Below are 16,195 nucleotides of genomic sequence, written 5' to 3' on the forward strand. Positions count from 1 at the left end.
AAGCACCATATGATAAGAAATGTAGAGGGGACAAAAGGAAAATATTTATTTGGAAATGAAAGGGAGGTAGGATAGAGAAAGTAAGTAAAGAGGAATGGACTGCAAAAAGGAAGCAAAGAAAGAAGAAAGGAAGGAAGGCAGTACATTTGAAGCAAAGAAATAAAGAGGAAGAAAGAAAGAAAGCTGGGCAGTGAGAGAAGGGGAAATAAAGTGAAATAAAGGGCAAAGGAAAGCGATAAGAAAGCAAGAGAGGAGTAAAAGATGGGTGAGAGAAAAGGGAGGGAGGGTGTAGAGATAAAAAAACAGGAAAGTACATCTGAGGAAACAAAGGAGTGAAGGAAAGTAAAGGAGGAAAGTAAACTAAAAAAGGAAGAAGAGGGGAGAGAGGAAGAAAAGTGTGTCGAAATCAAACAAAGAAGGGGAGGAAACATAAAAGCCAGCGAGAAAGACAAATAACAGAAAAAATAGACGGGTAGTAAAGGAAGGAAGAGACCTGAAAATAAGGTTGTAGGAGGTATAAGGAACAGTGTTAGAGAAGATGAGGAGCAAAATAAAGTAATGATGTGAAGGTAAAGTGACAGAAATTTAGAAAGAGGAAAGAATGAATGGAAGTGAGAAAAAAAGCACGAAAGGGACAAAATAAAACTGGAATGTACAGCAACACAAGCAAAGGTCCTAAGCAAGGAGCTAATGGAAGAAAAGCAGGAAGTAAAGTTTTCCTTTCCAAAGTTGCTGCACTTCTGTGTGTCCTCCACAACTTTGCATCTAAAAAAAACCAAAAGGGTAGTCAAGCTGGTAGTATCTGTTGTGATATTTGTAATGTTTGGGGCGACGCATGCACACTGCCAATTTACAGTTTTCCATTTGCATACAGGCGGCCGGCCTGCCTGAGCCTTACTTCAGCAGACAAAAGTGCTAACAGCAGATGAATTAAAGGTTACCAACAATATATGATGAATGTCAGGCAAATTACCACAGGAAGAAGAATAATGAAGTTTTTTTTGGCCGCCAAGCCAGGGGCCAGTCAATAATTAGAGGTGGCGCGGTCGCTGTCGCTGGCATTCTGCAGCCTCTGTGGTTTGTCTCGGCTTTAATTGCTCAGGTTAAAATGGCCGCCCACGCCCAGAATAAAAAGTTCTTAACTTGTTTAAAGATGAGCAGCGTCAAAAAGCTTCTCATGAGAGACTCAAATTCAAGAGGATGCCCTTCAACAATGTCTTAAAGTTTCTTCATCTCTTCCATTTTGTGTTGAAGCATGAGGGAGTTTGCTTTGATCCCCCCCCCCCCCCAAAAAACAAAAAAAAAAAAAACACAAATATAAACTTCCATAGAACAAAAACATAGTGATTCACACGGGTGATTAATTTTACTGGCCGGAAGGTTGTTTTTTGCAAGCAGGGAGACATAATCACACAAATAAGACATCAAAGATAGACAGAGTTAAAATATGCATTTGAAAATTATTCAGATTGCTTTGGGATGGCGGGGAGAAAAATATTCCCTCAAAGTGTCCGACTGGATGAGATCAAAACTCTGTGAGACACATGCACGAATGTGAGAGGAAGCTTTTAGGCGTCTTTTTATTTGTTTGGCAGTTCCTTTATTTCATGCCGTGGCTCCCCTGACTAGAGGGGAACCCCTTTTTTTTCTTTGTTTCCTGGGTGCTGGCATGCAGCTTGCCAGTATGTCGCCTTATAATGTGAACTCTTGTGGCCTGCAGGTTGGCAGTGAACAGCGACACACAAACTGGCTGCTGCCTGCAAGTCAGAGCCAAACATGCACCTGCGTCATGTTTTGTGGCTCCTTTTGATCTGGCCGCCTCTCCACCTGTACAGTGAATCTGGCAAAAAAAAAAAAAGCAAACCTCGGAACACACACACAGGCTTACGTTAGGTGGATGCGACATGGAAATTTGTCTCTAGAAAGGACATAAAGATATCAGTAGGAGTTCATCATTCTGTTTTTGAATCCAAATGGCTCATTGCACTCAGATAACACCGATCACAGATTAGAGCTGCAGAGAAGTTAATGTCAGTGTTAAGGAGAAGTACCATTACTGTGAGAGGAGAAACAACTGGAAGTACTGAATGTCTTTAGGAGCAACCAAATTCATCTGTACTCAGTATAGCATGGGTCGGGCTGCATATTTCTGTCCAAACCCGACCAGAGGCCGATGTAGTTGAGTTTGTACTGTGTTGTTCACATTATCATAGACATAACTGCTCTAGACGTCTAGCCTGAAGCCTGGCCTACATGTCTGAATCCAACCCAGACCTGAACATAATTTCTAAATTTCTGGCCAAACCCGGCTCAAACCATCGGGTACCGACATGTCCTGTCAGGCTCGGTTGGGGTATCCATGCTCTAACGGTGATGCAGCTTTCGCTTTCTTTAGATACAAGTGTGATGTCACACAAATGATCATTATGTAATCTGTCAAATTAGCATCAGCCTGTAGCTCCAATACAGATGGAGCGAAGACATCGACAGACTTGAATATACTGCCATAACCCGACTAAGCCACTCAGTAGTTCACTGTTACAGCCACGTGCCTCAGAAACAAGATGATGTTGAAGAAGCTGGGACTTCAGTGACGCTAAGGGACAGAAAGTTTCTCTTTGTCTGAAAGCTCTCAAATGTGCCACAGAAAGCAGAGATTCAAAGCCGGGCCCATCTCTCCTAATTAACACTTTGAAAGATAAAAGCAGTTTATTAAATCAATCAGGATGATGGTTGTTTGTGAATCCCAGCAGATAAGGACATTTGCATATTAACTTTGCAGCTCTAACCTACATTTGAGGATCTTCTGAGATTGTGGCCGGCTTCAATGTAAATATTTTTCCCCTCACTGCTACTGTACATGTTTTAAAGTTTCATCGCTCAGATTCTCTGGTGGATTTTCAACTCATTAAAAAATAAAGAGATGGATAAATAAGCAAACATAACGTAAACAGACAAACAAATGCACAAACGAATATAGATATTATGGACCTGCCAAAATTTGTGGCAAAGACAGGGCAGAACAATCTGGATCTGAACTTGCTGTTTATTCCCAGTTCAAAACTAGACTTAAATTAACATTAAAGCAACAAATAGGCTTTTAAAAGAGTATTGTATACGCCCTCCAGTTAATCTGGCACATAGTAAAGAGCTGTTTGAATATGTTCTGCCAAACTTAACTTCCATGTGAATCGTGCATTCTCTTGATAATGTTTTAAGTGCATTTAGACAGTACTGCGTGTACTGTTTATTATGAGGTATTTGCAACTTTAAAGTTTTTAAATTCTCTGTGAATTCTGCTAATAAATACTGATATTTGGACCTTTTCCTCTGAATGGCACAAACTGTATATTTCACTTAGCAGTCCCTAAAATATCTCAGTTTGATGTGGTGGTATTCTATTACTTCAAACAAATCCCCTGAAAAGACCAACCAGTAATGAATGTCTCCTACTAGCAAGAATCGTCTGTATATCCAAAGCGTGATATTTATTGCTCTGTGCCACAGAGCTCCACAGTTGTCCTCTCTTTAGTAAAGCAAATGATGAAAACAGCGCCCAAAATGCTAAATGTGATAACACCGTGCCAATGTTCAATACTAAATATTTCTCTTCTCTCGACTCAGTGTGCATCATATCAGAGGTGGATGACAGGACAGAGCCCTAACAGCTTAGAAAGACAGACGTGTAAACTAGTAGATCAGTCAAATCCTCATTTGTGCTTCTTCAACAAAGACATTTGCCTAGGAACCGTCTCAATGCTCATCAGCAGTCAAACCTTCCCTGCATTAACAGCGATAACATTAGAGCATGAAACAGAGACAACCACAAAGAAACCAAAGCTCGCACACATTGACTGGCTTCTCTTACGGACACAGAGGAAGAAAAATTCAATACCGGTTGCTGCTAATCCTGGTATCTACACAACAGCATCATTCTGATTCAATGGGTGGGCCAATGAGGATAGGCTTCATAAGAAATCACCCTGCACAAAGGGTCCTGTCGCCATTCTTCGCCTCTCAAAATGGTTACACACGGTGCTGAGTGTGGCCTCACTCGATATTCGACTTCCTGACGTGGTGAAAGGTCGTGTTTGGGCTGCAGATGACCTCCCACACACAGATCCTCAGCTGTAATCAGTCCAATCTTTATTCACACAAACAAGAGGTGCACATCTGAGAACAGCTATCGTTGTCTCATCTCCAGCAAAGAATAGGTGAAGCAGTATTCAAGGGGAGAATAAAAAAGGAAGTTACTTTAATGACTCCCATGGCTTTTAATTGCAAAGGCTTGGATATTAGTTCAAAACCGCTCACTTCATGCTTGGGAACACAGTGTGATGGTGCCTGCGTCTTCACCCAACACTTGTTTTATCTGCATGGAGATTGAACTCACTTCACAGTAAATAGAGGCCAATTAGGGGGCACAGGGATTAAAAACACTGGGGAAAAGGCTTTCTCTTTTCTCTCTAGCTACAGGATGAGAACACAGGAGACGAAGAAAGCTCAGCACTTTATGATCATGAAATTAAATAGAAAAAGTGGGAGGTTATTTCCTGATAGTTGTCCCTCGAGAGGATAACAGTCCACCTTGCATTACTGTTGGATGTCATTAATCTGTGATGGTAACAGTACTCAGGCAGTTAGTCTGTGATTTGGGGGCTGGAATGTTTTAGATCTGTTGTGTGATAACCCTTGTACAAAATGACCTCACACTTTCCACATTAATATTTAAAATCAGAGTAAAAACTATTTCTTCTTCATGATATCATTTGTCTGACCGGAATTTGTCCTTTTATAAGTGAACATATAATTCCCTAGTACTGTTAGAGCATGCCAGGTAACGCAGAAGGAGATCAGTATGTGCTGCTGTTTATTTCCCTCTCATAACCAGGCTGAGTCTGCAGGCCCGGCCGTTTATCCATCTCTCTGAGTGGAAGCCCAGCTCTGACTTCCTCTAATGAAATGATTACCAATCTCTGGTAGCGGTTCACCTCAGATGCACCATCCCCAGGAAATGTCCAAGGGACTCTATTAACCAGGGAGGAGGAGATGGGGGGAGGGCAGGCTTCCCCCAGTGAGTAGCGTATTTAACGTAAGTGGAGATGAGAATAACCGGATGGTGGAGGAGGGCTTCCCCAGGAACGGCAAGAAATCGATGCATTGTTTGTTTACTGGCCTGACCCCTGAACCTGTATAGCTGTACATCAGTCAGATCCCCCCCTCGATTCTTTCTCACAATTTTCCCTCCTCTTGTCCTGTTTTCTCATTTGAGTCCTGTCTCTCTACAGGAAACAGGTGCATTTCCAATAATATCCAAGGGCCTTTGAAAATTTCTAAAGAATTAGTGTCCACCTCATCCCATCTTGTTGCTCTGCTTTAAACCAGCCAGTATCCAACTTCACAGTTCCTATGAGCTTTTGTTTTTCTTTTACCACATGAGGTTGAATTTCCTACATACAGTGCTGCTGACTCTGCTGTCCAGGAATGGAAGCCATAAAGGAAGCAGGGGAACGTCTCATTTCTGGACAAAAGCCATTTAATCTAAACATTTTTAAATAAAATGTTTTTATGAACTTGGAACAAGCTGCACTGTAAAATTAAGTAATTTATTTGCTACTCTCACTGATTGTTATCTGAAGAGAAACAGTCAAAAGCACATTCTAGTGATTTACCATCAAACTATAAAATTGGGATAATCAGGACATTTTACTGAATGAATGGTTAAAATATTTTGATAGTACTGGCTTCATCAGACAAAGCACAGGAAGATGGCAGACTGTTCGACTAACAGGTGACAAGCTAAACATGACAAACAAGCATCTAACAGATCAGCGTGTCTTACTGACAGCTTTTCAAATGCTAATATCTTAATTTGGAGGTCAAATCTCTGTGTGGAGGAATCCAAAGGAAGAAAAAAGAGAGAGCACCTTCCTTTTACTTCTGTTAAGAAAAGGAGAAAAACCTCCAAGATCCAGAAACCCAGAACAAAAAGGTCACCAGAATCTCACAATGCTAATGAGGCCTAATTTGAAATGGAATTTTATTCACATCTTGAGAACCAACAATGAGATTTCATTCTGATGTAGCAGTCACTTTTTACTTGCTTTAATGATAAGTAGGTCCGAATGCAAGGAGTGGAAAAAAGTGAAAAAAGATCCCCAAGGTGCTTTGACTCTGTTCTTTTATTAATGACTTAAGCCCTTTTGTGACCGCCGCAGAACCGTTTAATGAATCATTATCGTGAAGAAAATCATCCCGACTGATCATATTATGAGGGAACGCAGTTGTTTTGCGAGGCCTCCTCTCGTCCATTGTGAATTATTGTCATTAACATTAGCATGAAATGAATTCTGGCCTTTGAAAAGGGGAGCGCTGCTACAAGTTAATGTATATTCATCCATCGTCGGGCCACAGGCTTGTTTCCTGTTACTGAAGCTACTGTGCTGTGCTTTGAACCCATCTCAATATGAGCCCACTAGTAACCGTGCCTCGACAAACATCACCCTTGTTTACATTAATGTCTGCAGACTGTTGCAGGTCGACTTGCAATCCATATCAATTGTGCGCCTGTGAATAAATTTCAGCAACGAGACATCAGTGAGGTCCAGATCTGTGTTATAGCAGCATAAACAACATGTCTGTGTGTCTACTGCCACTGAGGGCAAAACAGAGTTATATTTGGTCATATTTCTAACATGGATTCATGTGACTAGCTGCTGGTGAGTTCAGGGGTTTACATTCCTCTCTGTTGGTTTTAATGTCACTCCAGCAGTAATGTGTCTGGTCTTCTGGCATCGGGGACGTTTGAGGGACACAGAGCCCAATCAAGAGCAGCATCTGTAGCCTGCTGGGTACACGAGGCCCCCTCCAGCGTTACCTGGGCCGTAGCCTGGGCCAGTAGCCATGAGGTGGGTAAGGGGAGAGGAAATGGGGTGGGGGGTTGCCATCACCATGATCTCATTTATCCTCGGGCTGGAGACTACAAATGAGTACAGACAGCTTTTTCATAGCCAAAAGACATATTTGCATCTGTGTGTGTGATCAGGGAAGGACAGGGTGGATCAGCAGAGTTTCACAAACTGCTCAGTTTCAGCAATGAAAGCCTGACACAGAAGTACCCAAATATAAACTGTTACATGTGTGAATATACAGTAATACGTTTCTTTACTCTTAAGTTATGTTTGTACAGCCCAAACTGCTACACAGTTGCTGAAATGGGAGCATAAAATAAATCAGATTCTCATAAAGAGGCCTGTATGTTTTCAGAAACACATAACTGGAACGCTTTAAAGTTGCTATTTTATGGTCATTAAGTAGGGATGTCTACAGATTTAATGTTACACCTCATAAACGTGTACCTCCAAAGTCAGCAGCACATTACTGCTCTTGGATAAAAGCTTTCATAAGTGCAGTTTTGCTGTTTATCACTCCTAAAACCTTCATATTATCAAGTCATGTTGGTCGATAAACTGGTCCTTATCTTCTTAAAAGAAGTGAAAAAAATCTTCAGCCTGTCTCCAATATAAACTTTTTTTTTGCCTTTGTCTTCACACAGGACAGAAAACACATTGCTGCTCTTTTAAGACAAAACATTACACACAGACATTCCCTTCATGCACAGAGTGCAGCAGTTTATCTAAATATTTGTATATGCATTTGTTTTACAACTCATTTATCTATGCACTTTAAAATGTGCACATTAAGATTTACTGGTATTACTGGTTTATTAAATACTTTTCTTCTTGTTCAATTTGATATTAGTGTGTTATTTATACAGTGTACAACACTGTGCCTGATTAGAGCTGCCACTGCAGCTGTGTTTTAGGACAATCAATCTCTCTTTAAATCTTAAACCACAAACAAAAATCAAAAAGAAAAAGAGGGCTGGACTCCAGAGTTTTTATATTAGACCTGGATATGATCCTCTATGCCTGCAGATTTGCTGCTTTTTGTTCTGTTTTAAAGTTTATGTAGATTATCAGGGTTCATCAGAAAACTTACTCCAAAACAAAGCAGAAGAACTTTACACTAATTCTGCTCAGTTCTGTTAATGCCACAACTGTAATTTCAACACTGGGTGACTGAAGGTGAAGTCAAGCGGCAGACCTGGGAGCACTGAACTTTCCAGTAATTGTTCTGTGCTCAGATCAGCTCTGGACAATATGTTAGCCATCTGCCGGCATCTGTGCTTTCTCCCACTAATAGACTGAACCCTAACACCCCTCCTTCTCCTTCCTCCCCTCCTACACTGGACCACCGCCGCCGCCTGGAGCTAACAGAGCTGCTAAGCAGGTCGCATGTCGTCTTTCAGCCATATTTGGGTCAGGCCTTTGGCAGTGGATGAGAGGAGGCGTAATGCACAGAGGCAATGGGTAATAATCCTCCCTCCAACAAATACACATATGCTGTATGTTGCCTGAACACAGATAAACATGTAGGTGAGTAAAGAGACATACACCTACTGTACTCATGTAACTTTCAGGAGACGTTGCCATTTTGCTAACAGGGTGTGAAACTGTACAATCCCAAATCAGGATTCAATTAAATTCCCAGAAAGGTGCAGAATACTTAAAATTCAATTTACAACATCCAAGATTGTAGACTGGCACAAAACAGAAGCCAACGGCAGCTTTAGCAGAGCATATGTTGCATGGAACATATGTCTGGAGCATATGTTTAATGCCAGAGGAAAGAGGGCTCAGACGTCAGGGATCACAGGTAGACAGGATCTAAAATACAGAGCCAAGAGACAGCTGACAGTGAATCAAAGCAGGAAAAAATGCTCCTAGTTCAACCAATTAAAAGTCTGAACTGTCCTGAGCTGTAAGGCCAAAAGCTTGCATCTAATATTTTGGGAAATGTATGTAAAACCGCACCCCCAAACTTCCATTAAGATAAGGACACGGCACATATAGCTTGGTGGCCTTGAACAGCTAGAAACGTGAACATTTAATACAAAAATGTTTAAAAAATGGAAAAATAAACTTTTTTATTAGGAATTCATTAAGAGAAAACTCAGGGTGTTGCATGTTTTTTTATGATATGTGAAGTTCTGGGGACTGAGGCGAAATGTGCGGGTATGAAATATGATCAAATTTCAAAAACGTTTCACAGTCATGGCAATTTCTACATTTGCGTCAAACTTCTGGCGGACATCTGACGGTAAATGGGATGAGGTCTGACATTTTCTGCTGCATTTTGGCTTCGCCACTCAGCTCCTGCCCTCAAAGAAACAGCACCTAATGAAGAAAACACCTGAATTCCAACTGGAAAAGCAAATTAGATGATGTGATGAATGGGTAGTTGGCAAAAAAAATATGTCTAATAAACATCAGAGGAACAGCAAACTCACGAAAACAAGACGCAACATGAGGGTGAGAAGCCTGATTGGCCACAAGAGGTCAAAGACTATTTTAACCCTAAAAGTGGTTGGGTGTTGGCCATCCTTGGTTTTCATCTTCATCTGCCACATTCATCACCATTTTCAAGACATCTACACCTCTACGTACAGTAGTCGTTTATTTAAAGCATTTCCAATTCAACAGTGAAAAGCGAGATACTTATTATATGATGTCTTGAGCGGTGACATATTTGCACTTTTCTCCTTCCTCTTTGCAATCACGATAATTGCTTTCACATATGACTCTTGGCGTCCTTTCCTGCACAGAAAACCGCTGGTGTGATTCTTATCTGAAAGTGCAGTCAGACGGGCGTCAGATATGACTTTCTGAAGCTGTGGCATTATGTAGCTGGAGCTGCACTGACTCTCAAAAGGAACCAATAAGGCAAGACTGTCTTCAGAACAGATGCCGCCTTCAAAAGGAGCTCGTGATGATGTGCAGATGCATGAGCAAACAAAGGTAAACCTTTAATGAATGAGGTACATTCTTCCATTACATGACAAGGGCTCCTTGAACAGTTTAGTGAAGACCATGTGAATCCTGCGTTATGGGACATTTGGAAGCGGCCTGTTTGACAACACTTATTTGCTGTTTAAAAGCAGTGGTGGAAGTAGTACTGAAGTACTTTTCTTCAAGTAAAAGTAGCAATAGACGGTGTGAAAATACTGTTACAAGTAAACATCCTGCATTTAAAGAGTTGCTTAAGTAAAAGTACAAAAGTATTCACCCTGCATTTAAAGAGTTGCTTAGTAAAAGTACAAAAGTATTAACAGAAAATATACTTAAAGTACCAAAAGTAAAAGTACTGATAAGGCAAAAGGGCACAGTTTAGGCTGGTGTACATCATACGTATTATTTGATTCTAATTATTGGTGTATTATTTTGCAATGTATGTCACATTTAATGTTGCAGCTGGTAAAGGCAGAGACCTGTATGCTTTAAAATTTCAATTACTGCTGGGTAGCTTGCAATTTTTTTTACACCACGGATAATACTGTATTTACTTTTTTAACCCGATTCTGAAAAATACAGGGTCACCAAAGTTATCCAAATAAATGCAGTGAGAACAAAGTACAACTTTTTTTTTTTCACTTTCTGCTACTTCATGCTACATTTCAGAGAAAAATAAAGTACAGATACCTCAAAATTGTACTTATGGACAGTCCTTGAGTAAATGGACTTCGTTTCTTTTCACCTCTGAGTCCTGTACAAATTGTGCTTGTTCAAAAGTTTCTACTCTTGAGAAAACTAACTGCTTTTCAAATGAATAGATAACACTATGAAAAACATTGCTGAAGCAAATTCCATGGGCTCCAGTATTTTCAGAAAGATCAGCTGATGAACTGACTGTTTTACATGTACAGTTATGCAGATATTCTCTGCAAAAACACTCTTGAATAACCTCCGTTTTGCTCACAGCCTTCTCTGTGCTTACATATCTGCATGCAGATGAAGTAGAAAAGAAGAAATAGTGAATGGGTGAGGCTGTGCATATCAAAAAACTCCAAGAAGTTCAAACCTGCAACTTTGTCCTCCTCCTTCCACCTCCACCTCCTCATTCTCCTCTTCTAAGCACATTCAAATGTGCAGGTTTGGTTTGGGGATAAAGTCTTCCACTTTGATCAGCGCTAATTAGACACCCTCTGCTTTTGTTCACTACCTATTAGGGTTGGGTAGGTTATCGTCGTCCTAATCTCTGGCCAGTAGCCAGGCGAGGGTGCTGCGCTCCTGAAGGAGTTGTCTAAGGTGAGGAGGAACCGTGATGAAAGGGCTGTCTCCTTTCAGCACAGATCAATACGCTCCTCTCCTTTGCCTATGGGGGATCAAGAGTTTGAAATACAAAGGAGGTTTTTGCATAAAGATCCAAACAATAGTTCACAAGACATTTTTTCCTCTCGCTCTCTTGCACTTTTTTCTGCCTTCCCTTCAGTTCCTTCTGCTGGGTGGAGGAGGAGTGGGGCGTGGGGCTACTTAATGAAGCTGGAAATTTAGATTTTAGTGCTTCAAAACAACCAAAACTACACTGTCTTCTTTTTGAGCATGCTGAGCCATTGCTTGCTATATGCTAAAATATGTTGCTCTGGCTGCTTGTATATAAGGCTTCATTTACAGAAGTAAGCAAATACCACTGCTCTGCCAGACGTGCACTGTATGTTTAGATAAACAAACTTATGGATTTTCTGATATTGTGTAATGCTCCTTTAATACTCCACACTATAGATGGAAGAATGTAATCCTCTGCTATTTGTTTCATACTTCATGCATAAGGAAAGCCTAAATAAGCACTTTAGTTTGTTTGGTCAGTTCAGCCTAAACAACCAATTAGGGATTTAAAGAAATATATAATCCACAGAGTATATAATGTCAGCAACCTAGTCTATTTATAAGGAAGTCAAACATGCCAGGGCACTTTGTTTAAATGCGCTTCATTGTTTGAAATGCACACTAGAGCAAATTTGACTGGGGTCGTTGAACCCTCGCTCATCCATCCCCATTTTCCAACTAAATCCATTTAAATTAAAACAAATGGACAAGTTTTGCTTGTTAGAATCCTGAGTTACATTTTGGCATCGAGTTTGATGGATTTCATACATTGCTGGCCTGACAGAAGTAAAGTAAGACGACATACAGTATTTTAAAACCTGTGCTAATCAATACTTGTAATACTTGTACATAAACAAATGGAAAAAATACATCTAATGTCAAAGGTGTCACTTGTAGCGTGGAACTGAGAGATAATTGTCACAAGTCTATGCTCTGCAGGGAGGTTTAGCATCTTTTAGTTTATTGTTTTGGTTTTATGGCCCACAACTTAAGTGTTGTGCATCAGTCTCACTGCTCTCATCAATTCGGTTTCTTGCCTCAACAGGCAGCTGTTTAACAAAAAGGCTGTAAAACACTACCTGTACCACACAGCAGACAGACAAAGTTAGCGTCTGTCTACCGATCAGATAAAAAAATAATAAATTGAGACTTTAAATTAGTTTGAACTCTAGAGAAACAACTCCAAATTACCGCTAATGTTGCTCTGTGTCTACTGACTGTCACATGGCAGCTGTATCAACTTTATGAAGTCAGTCTTGTGTTTACAGCTCACTGTGCTGCATTAAATTAATGCAGCTTTAAGATTTTCACTTCTACACCGTTGTACCTGTAAATGTGCTGAAGAATGTCTAATAACTAATATGGCATCAGTATTTTGTGTGGCTTAGGAATGTAATTGAAAGAAAAATAGAAAATAAGACGTACTGTATGCAGAGTTCACTTACGTGCAGCCTTTATTTTTCCTGTCAGTGGAATGCTCTTGTCACTTCCCTCCTTTCTACGCCATTATTACGTGACCCCCTTTTTGCAAGTAATTTTCCCTGGATTAGAAAAACAATCAAGACCAAGAGAGGAGGGGGGGGAAAGAGATTTGAGTGGAAATCTGTCCAGAAGTTGTTGCGTGTTGCGGCAGAAGAGAAGAAGGGACAATCTGCAGGGCCGGCGTATATTTCCCTCTCAAGTAATTCATTTATGTCTTCAAAAGTCTTTCAGAGCAGAGTTACTGTGCCTTTGTTGTGCTTTAAAAGCTTAGTCTCTATGAAGAGAAGCAATGAGAGCACTTTAGAAAAAGCTATAAAGGGAACGGACACACGGAAGAAGAAAGAAAAAGTGAATGGCACCACTGATAAAGTTGAGCAAATTAAGTCATTGACCTGCGGTGGAGATTAATAGCAAACAAGGTGCCCCAGCTTCACAAGTAATGAATATTCTTCAAACAGCATGGGGGGAGGGGGGCGGCAGATAGGGCCGGCATGATGCGGATGACATTGAAAGTTGCGGAGAACAGAAAAATTCTGTCATTTTTCATTTGTATGCAAATTTGCCTGTTACACAAATTAACCCCTAAACCCTGGTGTCAGTCCTCATCTAGGGTGGAAGCCGGCCCCCTGCTGGGACCCCGCGGCCACCAAACCCACCCACACTTCGCCTCTCAGGTCAGCAGCAGCTTCAAAGCCACTTCCAAAGGAAAAATATCCGATCAGTTTTGTCCAAAGTTTAACATGAGCAGTGCTGTAAAATTTGATCAAGGATTACAAGGTTGTTTTTAACTAATAGGTTACGGGTGGAGGACAATGACATTTTAAAAACACCAACTTAAGGCTGTGGGGATCAGGCATATACTGGTCTAACCAAATCACTACAGGTAAGATTCTTTTCCATCTTCTTCTGCAACACCTGGCTGGCATGAGTCAAGGCCGGCTGTGAGGAACGCACCTTAGCCAGAGCTGCTCATCGCTCCCTGTTGCTTTAAGACGAACCTCTGGGACAGGCAGCAAATCCGTCCTTCACTCTGCAGCTGTGGGAGTTCACAGCATCCCCCCTGCAGATGGAAATACCTGTCAGTTCAAGAGGGCAGAATAACACTGAGCAAAGTTCAAGCTTTATCAATGTAGTCTTAACATCTGGATACTGTAATGGCTGCCATGGCAAAGTACAGAATATTTGGTTGCTACCTGCTTTATTTAGTTTAGTACACTTAACTATCAATGTTATTAAATCAAACTTCATTGCATCTGCCTGTAGTAAAGCTCCACATGTGAAATTAAGCACAGTGACTGATTCAGGAGCTGCAGATGTACCGTCACATTTTATGAAAATACATTTGAATCCTTTTCATGGATGAAGCATATACTAGTAACATAGCCCTAATTATTAACTGAAAATGCCAAATGTCCACAGTCTGTTCTACGTAGAACTTCCTATTTGCCTGGATCCAGCTCACGGACTCTATTAAGGCTCCAAAATTCATCTCCAGTAGTGTCCATGTTATGTAAAGTTTTAATGAGATACAATATATAACGATATGCTTATATATCATCCACAGTGTGGTCCTTTCCAGAAAGTTTCATTCCACCTTGGATATTTTTATTTTCCTTTTTCAAATGAGGCAAAGTGATGCAGAGCCCTGCTCCCACATCTGTGTGTTTATCACAGTGTTGGTAAAGGTGCAGCTCTGTCCCTGTCCCTCTGTGGTGTCAGGAAGGAGGAGGTAGCCATAAACAAATTTCACCATCTGCGTAGGAAGGCGGCAGCCGTGCAGTGATTGACCCCTTTAATTGATGCGGCTTTAATTATGATAATCGCCTGCCAGAGTTGCTGTAGTTTCGCTTTCCCCAACACCCCCTGTCCCTTTTTTCAGCGGTATTTCATATCCTGGCATCCACGGGTGCAGGTGTTCTGCAGATGTTTGGTAACCTCCCCTTGATGCCATCCAATTTGTTAGCCGCTAATCAGCAGCCACCTTTGCCTTACTGCAGTGATACGTGCTGAAACTCTGAGCTGAATCTAAAGTTGATGTTACAGCAGGTTCAGGATCCATCTGTACTGAGCAACCACCTCCCAATTGAAATTCCATTTTGATATATGCACTTACATCGGTTCAATCAGAGCACCATTACCTAACATTTGTCACATCACATAACCAGAGGTATTTAAGTGCTTAGTTAACCAATTTATAAACCACACAGTTGTGTTTTAGAATTTCAAAGCATCTTTTCTACCACTCCAATGCATCTGTTGATATAGAAATCATTTCCTTAAAATATCAGCAAACACCAGCTGGAGTTGTGCAATCCATGGCTGTGACCATTAAGTCTACCTTAATTTCATTAGTTAAAACTCACATTCCCGACATATTTGTGCCGCTGTAAGTTTTTTGACATTCAAAGATCATCATACATGCACATTTATATTATGCACCACAACACTGGAGCTATTTGTGATAAAATTCCGATTCTTTACCAGCTAGATACTCCTTGTTTAAGAAATTTGAAACGGATGGTTTGTATTCCCCAAAGTGGATTCCATGCTTTGGAGTAAAATTCTTTCAATTCTGTTTACACTTAAACTTCTGCAGGAGAAAACCCCTCCCAAGGCCACAACACGGTGGCAACAGCAGTGAGTGAAATGGGTTTAGACAAACACACACACACACACAGACTGAGCGGCCACCAGTGGCTCTGCAGTAAGTTTCCCTTCAAAGGATCCCCTCAGGATAGACTGTGCACGAACATAATCCAAGGCCCCTTTGAAGTGCACACTTAAAATGTCTTTTGGCTCGGCTGCTACAAGTGGCATCTCAACCCTTTGGGTTATTGGAGAGGAGAAGCGCTCCTTGGCCGGCTCGAGGTGGAGAGGCAGGACCCCGGGCAGCCAAGAGGTATAAACGGTGCTCTCGTTTTCTGCCGGATAAAGCACGAGTACATTTTGGAGTGGATTTTAATAAATCCAGTGTGGCTTCGTCACACAGTGGAGTTTCACTCGTACACACGTTTCTCTGCAGGCGGAGCTGTTCTGAGGGCAGGAGAAGGTCTTATCTCACTGGTGAGGTTAAGCCCAGATAGGCGGCGTCCGAGATACACAGCTCTTAATGGAGGAGCAATATTAGACACACCACTTGAAAAGTCAAGAACTTAAAAAGGAGATCCATGATGGCTGTTAGCACTGTGCTACTGAACTAACCAGCGAGCCAGTCACATTCATACTGGACAATCCTGCAGGTCATTGGCTCCTCTGATACAACAGATCTCGGTTCCTACTTCAAGCTGCTAACAGTGACCTCTTTAAATCCACACCTGGGACTTTTCCTGAACCCTAAACCACTGTTAAACTATACAAGTTGCAGTTATGATGCATACAGTAGACGAAATCTGTGAAACTGCAGGTAGTGGACATTAACAAAATGTCACCGATAATACTGGATACACCCTTTACTGTGTCTATTTCTGTGATCCAGGCTTATACTCAAC

At 41.2% G+C, this 16,195-nt stretch overlaps 1 long non-coding RNA gene across 4 annotated transcripts in view; it reads right to left on the bottom strand.

Moving 5' to 3' along the window:
- LOC109955799 (uncharacterized) overlaps positions 1-16,195 on the bottom strand; it is a 131,927-nt gene that overhangs the window by 34,269 nt on the left and 81,463 nt on the right. For 3 of the 4 annotated variants that reach the window (XR_002274338.1, XR_002274337.1, XR_002274336.1), the window contains 2 exons: positions 13,662-13,767; positions 12,671-12,766 (listed from right to left, as the gene is read on the bottom strand). This is a non-coding gene — a long non-coding RNA (uncharacterized LOC109955799). The remainder of the gene's footprint in view (positions 1-12,670; positions 12,767-13,661; positions 13,768-16,195) is intronic. The other variant, XR_002274339.1, reaches the window with a different exon arrangement.

This window comes from Monopterus albus, unplaced genomic scaffold (genome assembly GCF_001952655.1).
Source record: "Monopterus albus unplaced genomic scaffold, M_albus_1.0 scaffold16.1, whole genome shotgun sequence".
NCBI lineage: Eukaryota > Metazoa > Chordata > Actinopteri > Synbranchiformes > Synbranchidae > Monopterus > Monopterus albus.